The 15,418-nt window shown below is 32.1% G+C and overlaps 1 protein-coding gene across 6 annotated transcripts in view; it reads right to left on the bottom strand.

Annotated features, from left to right (window-relative positions):
• The window catches only part of LOC106869914 (protogenin A), a 1,534,154-nt gene that overhangs the window by 964,516 nt on the left and 554,220 nt on the right, over positions 1 to 15,418 (bottom strand). The gene's annotated exons all lie outside the window — the stretch shown is intronic.

Consider the following 15,418-nt stretch of genomic DNA (forward strand, 5'->3'; position numbering starts at 1 on the left):
CATCATCATCATTATCATCATCATCATCAGCATCATCATCATCATCATCATCATCATCGTCATCATTATTATTATTATTATTATTATTATTATTATTATTATTATTATTATTATTATTATCATTCAGGTTACTGCTGGGAATCGAACTCGGAATCTTGGGGTTAGTATCCTGCGATCTTAACCACTACGCCATATGCCTGTGGTTAAGAGCGCGGGCTACTAAACCCAAGATTCCGAGTTCAATTCCAGGCAATGACCTAAATAATAATAATAATAGGAACAACGAAAAAACCTTAGGATTGAGAACCCAAGTTCGAAATTTCCCCAAGTCACCTCAGGAAGGTGTAAATAATGTAAAATTTGAAGCCTTTTAAAATATTTCAGCCTAGAATATAAGAATCTTAAGTACATTTTCTCTTTCATTTGTCGCAAGTACGTAAAATTATATTATTAATACTTTATAAATGTGTGAAGAATTGTATTAGGCTATGATATAATTTGGTCGTATATGCAAGGAATTCGTTGAGGAGATGAAATTATTTTAACTGATGACGAAATGTTAATTTTCATTCCTTGATTATCTTCAAATGAAAGGAGGACAGTGAACAAAACGTTAACAACTTAATGGCGAACGGGAACATAAAAAACAGATTATGGGAAGACTGATGTGTGTTTGGTTAAGGACGTTCACATCGCAATCAAATACGTCAAGTTTTAGTCTTTTGGGACACATATCATTGAAGTGTCATCTACTGCATAATCGGATTCGTCATTCAATTGTAAACGAAATTTCATAGATGTACACTATAGAGATATACTTTCTGTATGCACGCACAAACACACAACGAAACACTCACACACACACCTACACACATGCACGCATACATATAAATGTGCATAAATACTCACATATATCCGTCTGTCAGTCTGTATGTATGTATGTATGTATCTGTCTCTCTGTCGGTCTGTCTATCTATATATCTATATACATTTGATGAAAAAATAAATGGGATAATTATCATCTTATACAGCACGACTAATTAGATCTCATGTTGCTTAAAACTTTAGGATTTATAATAACCCCTCTATAAATCCTTTAGATTAACTCTGATGAGAGAAATATAGATGATTGTTATGGTTGGAATTAACTCGCCCATAACAATCTTTATCTTCTCGAAACGACCGTCAGACTTTACACTTGCTCAAGATTCCTTTTAAAATCTTTTTATACTGACTTTCTCATCTATTCGGATTACTGTTATATATTCACCACCCGCACATTCACCATCTCGCAGGTACATGTATATATCTTTATATTATATGCCGTATATATGATATGAATACACCTTTATATATATATATATTATATAGAGAGACACGCATACACGAGTATATTATATGGTTCCGCTTATATGTTTCTAGGAAAACATATTCTGCGTGACGAAATATAAATACCGCATTTTTGTTATATTACATGCCTTATATAATTTTTGTTTGTGCAACGATTCATTTCTCAGAAGATCAACAAAGACAAGTAGGAAATGAATTGTTAGGATCTTTCAATGAAATCCTTTAAAATCAGGTAAAATACTGCTCTAGTATGAATGCAGTACAATGGGACAGTTAAAATAAGAATGAAAGTATTTAGTATTCATCATATAGTAAGAAAGTATAGCAATGCCTGTAGGAAAGAATAATAGCATTCCGTACATTCAGTCTTATAATCCTTAAATATGACGTATCAAAATATTTGTATTCAACACAATGCCAAGTGTCGTTTGAAAACTTACTTGCAGTGTTGAGTGGATTTGCTCAGTACGTATGCACTGAAAATATTCGGACATTGACAAACTGACCAAGGCAATATTCCAACTTCCAGCAACACTGTTATATAAACATGCACGCTTTTATTTAGTATGCCTCAACACGCTATATTATACACACCAATTTTTATAGATCAAACCATTTGTAACACTGGGGACCATTTATTCAATTCTCTTTCCAGATTTTTGCAAATGCTGTTTGGGAAAAATTTATACGTGCCTGTAATAAATATGACTGAGTAACTAATAGGTTAAATAAATTTAAGGCAAATATTTTTCAATGTTTGTGTGAATAAATTGTTGAAAAGATTCCAGTATACTACGAGTGTGTAGTGACTGAATTTCCACGATTTTGACTTCTAAAGGAGAAATAATGTTTAAAATTACGAACGATTTAAGAATTACAATAATAATATGAGAACTGTAGTTTTATGAAACGTAATGTACACTAATTCCATATCTTTCAGTATTAAGGTTAACCTGAACTGTTGACAAGGATGAGCTTAATGATTATCATTCAATATAATGAATAAAGGCAATGATTAAAGCAGAGTCGCGTCAATGATTTGGAGACACTATTTACTTAAGATAACTTTGCAAAAATGCCACACTGATACTGTTATAATACAATTTAATAACATTATGAAAATGGGGACCGAGTGAAAAGACAATTTTACAGACTTGATATCGTTTGACATGTTGGAGGATTTTTATAAAACATATATCGAATTTTATTTGTGGAGAATTTATCATTATCGGCAGCCACGTTTATGTTTAATTTTTTTAGAAGTATGTTTGAGGTAGGATATAAGCGATGCAATAGAAACAAACAAATGGGTATATAAATGTTTATTCCATTTAGGAAAATGTCATATATGTATTTCAAATTTAGAATTTCACATGTAAATAAACAGTGGAAAATTGCTTGGCATTGTACATTAGACCGAGCGATAACCTATAGAGTTAAGTGAGCGTTAATAACATGAACCATGAAATCTTAATTAATTAAAACTATGAACATATAGAGGAGAAAATTCATTACGTTAATGATTTAAGCTAAGAATGTTAAGGGAGAACTACTTTAGAAATTAAATAAATTAATTTCAAATCGAATAATCTACCAAATGAGTCTACTCTTTGCTTTTATGGTGGCATTCAGTACACGTTTCGAACAGTTTAAGGTCTCGTCAGATGTCATGAGAAATAAATAGAGATTGAATTTTACTGAATAGACACTCTATATAAAATATCAATTGAACTATTTATAACTAAACAACGTTCATGAAAATCCTAGTTCAAGTAAAATAGTACTTCCCTTATTGAATGTGGGTAATTGTTTAATATTCTGAAACCTCCATTGCAACAACTACTTCTAAAATTACAGACTTTTGCTGATTCAACAGCAAGGAAGTTTATATACGATCCAATGACATATAGAAATAGCTTACACATGTCTATCAAATCAAAATCTAAGTGAAGTTAACAAATACCGAAAGGACTGTAACAGTAACACAAACGGCTATACATTCACTTATTAGTTCTCTTATTTTAGTTAAAGTTAGTTACTTTGGCATATAAGTTAGAGTCAGAAGAAAAAGGAGAATTGTTTTGATGCATTACAATGCTACTCGCATGCCGCTTGCTACCGTGTCAGATTCTCCACTACGTGTCTTTATTAAAATCTAAAATGAGATATTATCCTTTTAATTAGAAGAGGAATTGTTCTCTTAACGACCCAATTATAGGTTTCTAAACATGTATCGGAACAGAAAACTTCCCCAACCACCTGCAACAAACTGAACCCAGTTCCAACGTTGAAGGACAAGTTGGTGGCGGTTGCCTTTGAGTCGGATTATGTCAACGAAGATAGAACACACACCACACATCCGATCAATGTTTTTCCTCTCACAATTCATAAGCCCACTCAGGAATATCGTAAAACCTGAAGTAATCATTATACCACACATCGGAATTTAACTAAGAATTACAATTTTCCAATCGACATTCTTTACTTGCTAGCTATAATTGAATCCATAACTACTAATCGTTTATTGCCCAACATAACGTCAGCAATATGAATTTGTCAAATATAAAGTCTCTTCCAATTAAATGAATAAAACGACTCATTCTGAACATAGATTTTTCCCACTTCATGACGAGTAGAAGTGCTTGGATGTTTTAATAATAAATTGTCTCAAGTTTCATTGTAAATTCTGACATAGCAACTAAACATATACGATGGAATTTCTTTATTAGCATGTTTCATAGTGTTATCGCATTCAAATACATTCGTAACACCTGTTCCCTCCAATCACTGATTAACATTAGCAATAAGTGTGGAATAGGCATATGTTCTTGTAAATGAGGCATAATCTATTAATCGATGTAACACACAAACCTTTATTTTTTTTAGCAGAGTCAACTATTCTAGACGCTCTCGAGTTAAGTTACCGCCACTCATTACAGTTTCCTATGTTTTTTCTTATCAGCTCAAAGGACATTGAAACGGTAATGGACACTGTCTGCCCTTCTCTGACCAAAAATATGTAAGACAATTCATAATACTTATAAAGACGAGCACAGATAATATCAATTCTTATGATATCACTGATGAGTTTCATAATTTGTAGTCAGGAATGTTGATGCGCAAAATACTCATTTCGCACTTTGACTTAAAATATTCATTCATATAAATTATTGTAATACTCATGTGATAGCTGTTGGTATATTTTAGAAATAATCTAACGTCGGCAAATTGGGAGATTAATTAGGGCATTGGATAAAATGCTTAGCAGAATTTCTTCCCGCTCATTACGTTCTAGGTTCAAATCCTGCTGTGATAGATGTTCCTTTTCCTTCTTTTGTTTTCGATGGGATCAGCTATCTCTGGAGTTGCTGCCTTTTTACCAAACTTTGAAAGACTTAATTGCAACTAATTCAATGGTATTGTCAGAAAGCGATATCGAAAGTGTTTGGATGATAATTGTAGCACGTCTAACGAAAGGATTACGGTTCGATTGTTTACGTTTATATATCCCACAATACACATGTGCAAATTCTTGTAAATTACCAACCTCGACGGTGTTTCGTTGATGAGACAAATCCAGGTGTTTTTAATGAGATAAGGCACAGGTGAATCTTTACGCTGGGATGAAAAGCTTTCACATTCGAATGAATATAATTAATAAATAAATCTAATCGTGAATTGTCAAGTAATTTAGTTCACTTCATTGAGGAATGCTAATATGAGTATATATTATATAAAGTGATTTTCTCTTTTCCTGGTCCGAAATACACAAATACACACACAGACACACAGACACACACACACACACACACACACACACACACACACACACACACACACACACACACACACACATGTATGTATGTATGTATACATGTATGTATGTATGTATGTATGTATGTATGTGTGTGTGTGAGTGTGCTTGTGTTAATGGCAATAGTATTTGCTCACCATTTCAACTAAAGGCAACTCCATGCTAGAAATCTGAATACCAAACATACCATTAAAAACTACATTTCAACACATACAGTATGACTATGAACTGCCATAAGTCTCAATCGCGTGAGTATGATTTGGTTCTGTAAAGTAAATACAAAGAATAAATTAATTTCGCAAATATTATTTGTCAATGATTGAACTTTATTTCTCGCTTAGAAATTGCTCTGAGCGAAAGTGCTGAGAAAATAATAGCAAAAATAAGACGGAGGAAATTAAATGTAAAAATGGAAGACAAGAAAATAAAACAAAGTCAGTTTATTTATTTGTATGTGACAAACATTGTTGTTTATATCCCTATAGTTGGTTCAACGAGAGATTTATTAAATAAACACATGTAAAAATACATGTTATTCACTAATGTAAAGCAAAATAAAATATAATTGAAAGAAAAAAATAATATGAATAACATCAATACATTTCTATTTAAGGCAAACGCTTTCTTCGATTAGTTTTGAATTTCATTAAATGATGAAAAAAACTTTTAAGAGTACAGCATGTGTATAAAATATTGTGGATATAGTGGTTGAATCTCTTATTACGTGAGTGCCCAAGAACGTATTGGGCAAAATGTTGAGAGAGTATTTTAATGAGGATATATTATATTCACAGACACAAATACACATACACACAAACACACACATATACAGACAAACACGCATGCATATACAAATACATATATATCGAATCGATGTAAATCCAGTGATAAAAAAACATCCAAGAGATGAAGAGTAGAATGTCTTCGGTGGAGAAAACCCTCTCAGGCAAGTTTTTGGACCCTTAACTTCTTACATCCAAAGGCGTCCGGGTGTTCTGCTCACATTTTTAACCAGTTGGATATGGTTGACTTTTGTATTGAAACTGCTTAGATATTTCATCCAGTTGGAACACCTATCCATTGATTCAACTTTTAACTTTGCAGTTAAATAGAAAATAAAGTCAGTTCTCATATCAAAGACTTCCAGATTTACTTTTATTATATATATATATTCTCTAGATCTTTGTTTCTTTAAACTCCATGAACGTCATAAAACCATCTACAGTAAGAATTATACGAATTTGAGTACTTATACTTCTTCAAAACTCTTTTCAGAAAACTATACGTCTGAGGCAAATAGTGATACAGTGTCAATAGTGATACAGTGTCAATAGTGATACAGTGATTGTATATCATTATTCTTCTAGTATTAAAAGTTACATAATAATCCTTCCTCATCGTGAAAATATAAAGCCCGTTCTTGTAATTAAATGTAACAAGTTGGGTTGCTTTGAATACATTTGAACATACTTAATCTAAATGATGAAGAAAACGTTGATCTTAATGATATATTTCTACATAATTTGTCACCCTTGGATGAATTTATTAGAAGTAATTTTATTTCAGTCATCTATTTGGCCGAAAATACACCATAAAGTGTAGGGGTTTGAACATGAGATAATTTAGGGTTTTGAAATTTTAACCACTTATACTCCACAGTAACTGCAATAAGCACCACTCTTCAGGCTCGAGACAGACTTCCACTTTGACGGACATCACAACGTACAGAGATTAGATTTAGCACATGAAATCTGAAAGGTAATTCAACAAAGACCTAATAATCAGGTAAACGTTTTAAATTCTAACCAGAATTTAATTTATCTGTGTATGAAAGAAAAATGAAATACCCTCTGTTATTGATATCATAAATATGGCATAAAAATATAAATAGATCGATGTGGGATTGCCTAATGTATTTTCTGTTTTTCCCAATATAATCCCCGATTGTACGAGAGGGCGAAACATCGTCTCAGATCAAATTTTTCAGGAGTAGCCAGGCTGGTGTTAGAATAGAGACGTTTTATTGAAGCCATAGATCTGAGCAATATGCCTACATCAGTAAGATCTCTACCAAAGGCACCCAAGTATCAAATAATGGTATTAGGCCAATGTATGCATTTAGTATATCACTCGAGATCTCAGATTCACAACTATAGCCAAACAAATCGCGCAAGGTGTCTCGTCCAACACCTTAATGCTTAAGAAGAGTACTTCATTTTGTGCACCGTAATAAGATGACAGACGAGTTGACCACGACAGCCGAACGCGAACAAGAACGTCATGGTATTCTGTGTCGTGATCTGAGGATACAGGCATGTCTAATTGTCTGTTATAACAGTCAATCTAAAAGAAGCGTGTGTTTTTACTTTAGAATTAACAGATATTTCTAAGACCGATAAGTGGTTTATGTACAAAGCCCTGGTAGTAAAAGTCCAGTGAACATATGGCAAGTACTCTTAACTGAAATCACAAGAGGATTTTCTTTGATTTTTATCATATGAAGATCAATGAAATAGGAAACAGTTGTAAATATTACTATGTATGTTTTGCCAACTAAATGGTATTAACATTAATTATAGCTTCGCTCTTCTCACTATGATTAATGCAGCAAAGTAATTAAGTTATAAAGCATGGAATAGTCTCCCATAAATCTTTGGAATTATAGTTAATATTAGTTTTTTGTAAGTTCGTAGTGTCGAAAATCATGTTTGATATTAATGTCCTTCTAACTGTTAACAGCAGATATCTTGGTGGCTAAGGTTATTAGTTGTTCATTATAAACTCTAACTTCAATAATCAAAGACTCTACAGCACATAATGTTAAGTCGTAAGTCACATTAAAGCTGCACTTTTATGCCATAATGTACATTAGGTATTGTTAACATTGATGGAATTCAATGCAAAATTACTGGAAATGTAGCTCAGACCAGGTATTTGGCCTTTTCCATACGTTCTTTACAAGTTCAACGTAACTCAAATCAATTGACTGTCATTCACAATGATATTTTTTTTTATTGAATTGTTGAAAGAATCCTCTCTTTTCACCAATAAAATGAATGTAATTCCGTTTTACATATGCTGAATTTTAACTCCCTGGAATGAAAATGACTGAAAAAAAATTCTATTCAATATTCCACTGAATACTTCCAATACATTTTATTTCGCAATAAAGAAACAGTATACTTACATACATCACTATCTATACGTCTTTAACTTTTCAATCTGTACACACACATACATACATACATACAAACATACACAGACACACACACACACGCACATTCATACACACACATATACATGCACATATACATGAATACATACGTATATGCATACACATCTGTGTGTGTGTGTGTGTATGTGCGTGTGCGAATGTATGTATTCATTAACTAAAGGAAAAAAAAACAGAAATATTAATTTTATCGAGAGAGAATATTCTTCAGTTAAAACATGAAAACCTATAAAAAATATAATTACAAAAATGCATTAAAGATATCGCTCTAAATGTGTAAGAAAAAGTGGTGCATAGCCGTTGAAACTTGCTAAATATATTTTTTAAGCAGTAATTTTTAAAGTGAAATGAACGATGTGAGAGATTATAACAATGAAAATGTGATCTATAAATATAGAATTAAAAAAAAAAATTCTCTTCAGTATCGTTGACCTCAATAAAATTTATCGATTCCTTATTACTAGGTAGAAAGCGAATTCTTCTTTTGGGGATGTATAATTGATTCGAACTACCTCACTACGGCCTTCTTGGATATCAGATAGAAAGAACACAACGTTTTCTTTTGTGAATTTGAAGTCTTATTCATTTTAAGGCTGACAGTTATTCCATACAATGCAAAATGCCTTAAATCTAGAGGGAAGGAGAAGAAATTTGTTTGACATTTATGCACATAACTAAGGCAAGGTCAGTGCAATTGAAATGCGCCTGTCTACTGAAATGATGGAAACAGAATGTGATGTGTGAGGCCATATATATATATATGTATGTATGTATGTATGTATGTATGTATGTATGTATGTATGTATGTATGTATGTATATGTATATATATATATATATATATATATATATATATATAGTATCACTAGACCTTATATTAATATATTTTATTTTCAAGACACAACATGAAGTTTCATGATCTTTTCTCCTGATGCATCATATAAAATTTGCTTGTGATTTTGGTGAACAAGTCGAAGAACAAACATTTTCTGCTCGTTGGAGTGGACGGAATGTTTGTTTTAATAACTATAATGGATTTTGTCAAATCTATCATATGGAGACATTGACATACTTGTATTATATAGGTATATGTATTTGCGATTTCCAGAAAAAATAAAAAAAATATTCGCGTCTTTGAAAGTTGAGATTAAAAAGTTGTTTTAGTACACATAGCCAGTTATCACTCTTTTAAATAAATTATTTAGAATTGTGTATTAATGTCGTGGACAGAAAAATATGGTCTTTCAACCACTTTATACTCAGCGATTATGCTTATAAAAAACAACACTGGCCATGCTCAAAACATTAGTTTATTAACTATTTAAAGAGCTTATAAAATTGCATTAATCTGAACCGGTTGTTTGAAGCTGACTCACTGACAATAATTAACGCGAATTTGTATTCGTAGAAAAGCAATTTCAACAATACTATTCATATTTAAACATTTCGTTCTTAAAATTATACAATACTTAGTTTCATCATACTTTATGTTTTATTCATACCTTGATGATCAAAAAATCGCTGGATCAATCGGATTTCTTGCTAGTCTTATCAGACAGCCATCAGAGAGTGGATATATGTCTCTGTTCCCTGAAAGATTATTAGCAAAATCAAAGATAAACAAGCAATTTTTGCTGGATTGTGCGTAGATAAAATGTTTGCAGCGCAGGATTTTCTCTTTCTTTGGGCATAAAACACAGGCTAGATCAGAATGTTGTTTAATCACTTAAGATTTTCTCACTAGATTTCACGAAGAAAATAGCAGATCTTTATAGTGTATGAAAATAAAATCCGAAATGGTGTAAGTCTAATAAGCATAAAAACACAATTAAGTGTTAGCTAAAACACTTCAGTGTTTTAGTATCATGTAAAATACGGTATACCTTTAAAAAATAAACCTATTATTGTCATATTGATCTCAAAATAATAACGAGTTATACAACGCTCTCATTTTTTGGGATCGTTAGGAAAAAGTGTTTCATTCTAACTAGAGTCTAATATTTTCTAAATGCACAAAATATGCACACACACAAAAATACATAATTTGTCTTTTTATGGAGTATACATACAAACTAGGACATATCTGAACTTGTCAATCTAATGAAAATCTATAACATTTAAACAATTGTAAACTTGCAAAATACATTATTCCCTAAGTGTATCGAATTCAAACATTGTGATCAAAATGAGGTTCAATTATGTAATGTTTGAATTAGTCAATCATTTTTGTGCGTATGTTTTATGATAGGAAAAATTGTATAAAATGTTAAAATTACGTAATAAATGTGAATCATTCTGTATTAAACTTTATGCATGTATTGATAAACTTGGGAAACACAAAGGCAGCTCTATTAAAAAATACTTGATGTGTTAAAGAAAATCCGATTTGGAATTAGCGTGCAAAAGGAATCAAAAACCAAGAGGTTACTTTCATCTCCGAACGAATATAAAGATTATTTTGATGATTAACATTATGCAAATGATCTGCAGAATGTGTATGTGATCGTTTAAACCTGTAACAAATTTGAATCAAATCTCTCTCACAACCCACGCTACTGTCTTATTAAATATTAGGTTGGGAAACGCTGCTCGGGAATCACTGCACATTAGAAAGACGACGGTGTTGGAATGTAATTCTCTCGAATACTTTTGATCGTAGTTTTTCGCAATCAAATTTGACGTGCAGCTATACAGGAAAAGCAAGAAAAAGAAGTACTGAATTTTAATGAATAACGTTGACACATTAGATTCTACTGTGTCTTTGAATCTTAGAAATGAGGTATCACCGGCTGATGTCGATATTGGAAACTAGTTCCCCGTTCAACGAAGTTCCGTGTTATTCTTTATCCAGTGTATGTTTACAGGAAAAAGAAAGCTGTCGACAACATTGTAATACTATTTTTTGACATTTATTGCAAAGCGTGTCATGTATAAAAATGATAAATTCAAATTAAATAAGGCAATTATTCAATTGATAATTCTCTTTGATCAACTCATAATTGAACCTAAACCAGCTTTCTAACAAATAATAATAATAATAATAATAATAATAATAATAATAATAATAATAATAATAATAATAATAATAATAATAATAATAATACTTGAAAAGATATAAAACACGTATCACTCATCTTTTAAAAGGAAGAGTAATCCAATTAATATAGCGAATATATAGCTAGTGAATATTATTGTTAATCCTTTCCTTGACATCTTTTTTTTTTACTTTTTGGCATGCGGTTCTGATTTTCAACTGGAATGAAGGCAATATATTCCAGCCGTTCAGCACGCCGGGCGAAATGCCTAGCGGTGTTTCGTTTGTCTTTACGTTCTAAGATCAAATTACACCGAGGTCGACTTTGCATTTCATCGTTTCGGGGTCGATATATTGAGAACTAGTTGCGCACTAGGGTCGATCTAATCGACTGGCCCACTCACCAAAAATATTGGGCCTTGTGCCTAGAGTAGAAAAGAATATATTCCAGCCGATTAGCATGCCGGGCGAAATGCTTAGCGGTATTTCGTCTGTCTTTACATTCTGAGTTCAAATTACGCCGAGATCGACTTTACTTTTCATCCTTTCGGGGTCCATTAAATAAGTACCAGTTACGCATTGGGTCAATGTAATCGACATATTCCCTTTGTCTGTCCGTGCTTGTCCCCTCTATGTTTAGCTCTTTGAGGTTGATGAAGAAATCAATATATTCCAGCCGTGACTTGAACAAATTAAACGCGTGTAAGGCTATCTTCCAGATTAAGCCCTTGATTTTGAAAGACGAATATGTGTTTTACATGAGATACAGCGAATTATTTATCCGCTGGTCAATCATACAGAATCGACCGCATTCATTGATTTGCAATTAGGATTGTTGTTATTATTATTATTAGGATTTAGCATAGTCACACCTATGAGCAAAAGCATTACATCACTGCGCACGGTGTCATTGTAAGTTATTATTTCTTTATTTAAGATGGTGATATGCAATTTGTAGGACACACAATTGTCAATTCTATCATCTTGAATGACTACTGGTTCAAATTCAGTCAGCGCTTTACATAGTAACGAGAGGATTTATTCAGTTATAAGCTGAAAACCTGCTGAATTGCCTCTACCTAATTTTGCAGAAATATCTCACGAAATATAATGTGAAGTGATTGCTGACGGCTATTATCTCTGGATAGTTATTGAGTTGATGCTAAACATCCAAATTCTATGCAAAACTAATTTACACATTAAACTATTGAGATAAACAGCTTCATATACTTAAACTGTCTTTATATAGGTTTCTGCAAGCAATCTGTATAAGATACAATGGAAATAATATATTAATGTACTTCTCGAAGATGTCAATACAGAGTGTTGACTAACAACCATATTATTATCTGCGACATTGTGCTCAAGTTTACATATTGTGAAGTTTCAACTTAAAGACGAATTAATACTGCATATATTGCGTAATTCACTGGATGACAAATAATCTGGAACTTGAAAAGTCTTTATTTCGCGATTAAGATTTAATAGTTTGTGTTCATTCCATCAAAATGATCTTGACGCTCGTAACTTTTTCAAATATAGTAGTGAATTCATATAAAGTGAAATAGCTAAAATCAGAGAGTATTACTCGATTTCAGAGAGTATTACTCGATATTATCCTGTGTCCTATATTTAATTTCAGCTATGTAGCAGTCGAGGAAATCTCTCAGAGTTTGAGACCTTCGCACAATTTCAAATAACTTTGTTAGTCTTACTTCAGTCAAATTTTTAATTTCCTTTATCAAGACACCGCCGCCCACCGTTACTGAAATTACGAACATGTTTCTAAAATTGAAAGTGTGTATTTTTTTATGCTGTGAAACAAGAATGTTTGCATTAGAAAGTAGAGTGTCATAGTTAGGTTGATATACTTGGAACTAATTAGCAATACCATAATTTTTAAATCATTGATTAGTGTAAATTAAATTTGTCAGCGCTTTTTTAAAATGTTAACTTTAACAGCAAACATTTGCATGTGTTCCTTCCACGTATCGGACATATTGAAACATCACATCATGAGTAAAAAAGACAAATTACACTTTACAGAGTTACAATATAAGAACTGAAGATGATCAACAAAATAATGGAATAACGGATTATATGGATACACATGAGTATTTCATGAGTATGATTGACATAAACATTGGGTAGACAAACGTACTTACCATTCAATATTTGCAAAAGTCACTCATATGGAAGTGATAGCAATTCGTTACGATGCATGTTGGGTAGTGTAATGAAATATTCATTTATCAAAATTTGGTCAACTATCAGATGTGTTGTAGCGATTTAAAGAAGTATTTTGAGATCAAAATGATTGAATTAAGAAATTATGTGACACGTGTATTGACTGCCGAGTATACTTAAATTCTAATATCGTTTATGCTCCTGCTATATTTACAATGTATACAGTCTAAATCATCCAAACGTACTTATTTGTACACACACACACACACACACACACACACAGATATGTATATATATATATTCATAAAGGCACACGCACGCACATGTGCGCATACACACACATATAAATTTATATATATATATATGTATATATATATGTAGGTGTGTGTGCATGTGTGTGTGTGTGAGTATAAAAACTAAAGGAAAATAAAGTTTCAAATTTAGCAATGTAGAAAGATTTATAAAGCCATTATATTTCGGGCATAACAGCCCATACTCAGAAGATTCTCTCTCAGAAATATTTATGAGGTCGTCCGGAAATTTCTGAGCGTTTTCAAGCTAAATCTTTGAACACACATGAAAAGCAACAAAATTTTAAAAATTGGCATTGCCTGTAGTGATACTGCATCTCTTCTTCGTTCCTGAGTAAAAGTACATTTATCTGTCATTTCTGTTACCCTTTACTCACATTTGAAATAGTTAAGTAAAAATTCATATTCGCGCCGTAAAATTTGTCCTTTTTAAGAAAGGAGAAAATGCTGCAAAACATACAAAAGACATTTTAAAAGTTTATGGTGATGTTGCTGTCGGTGAATCAAATGTTCGAAGAAGGCTTGCAAAATATTAAGCTGGAGATTTTAGCTTGGATGTTGACAGTTGAAGTGGAAGTCCTACAAATCTCAGTGAGGATGTTTTGAAGGCAAACATTGAAGAAAGCTAGAATATCCAGTATTCCGTTTGTGATATGCTTTTGAAACGTAATTAAAGCATGCCATTTTTTGAAGCAACTTATGACTAGAGATGAAAAATGGATTCTGTACGAAAACGTAGTGCGAAAAAGATCCTGGAATTTGCGTAAGGGTCCCCCAAAACAGTAACCAAATACAAATATGTGTGCCAACAAAGCTATGCTCTGTGTTTTGTGGGATCATAAAGTCATTATTTATTATGAGCTTCTCCCACAAACCCATACCATTAAGTTTGATGTGTACTGTGTCAGCTGGCTAATTTGGACAAAAAAAAAATTAAAGAATGGAAACCGGAGATTGCCAACATGAAAAGGGAGATCGCCAAGAAAGCAATGCCCGACTACATATGTCTTTGACTACCGGAACAAAGTTACATGGACTTGACTAGGATCTCTATCGGGTGGTGCTATTTAGACATAGCCTGGACCAAGCTTTGGTCGAAACATATCTAAATTTTATATCTAAGTTTTATCTGTTTTATATACATACCTATATATCGATGCCTATATACACACGCACATGCACGCATATAAATATGTATATTTATATATATATATATATATATATATATATATATATATATGTGTGTGTGTGTGTGTGTGTGTGTGTGTGTATGCATGTATGTATAAATATTTGGCAGAACAACTCATCAAACTTTCTACTCACGAACTTCTCAAACCATGAGTCACTGTTTATCTTTAACTAAATATTAATAAAAATATTTTCATGTACTCATATTTTAAGTTCTGTTTTCCTGGTTGCTTCAACATCTATCTATCTATCTATACGTCTGTCTGTCTGTATCTTTGTCTCTCTGTCTCTCTCTATATATATA

This window comes from Octopus bimaculoides, chromosome 12, assembly GCF_001194135.2.
Source record: "Octopus bimaculoides isolate UCB-OBI-ISO-001 chromosome 12, ASM119413v2, whole genome shotgun sequence".
Taxonomy (NCBI): Eukaryota; Metazoa; Mollusca; class Cephalopoda; order Octopoda; family Octopodidae; genus Octopus; species Octopus bimaculoides.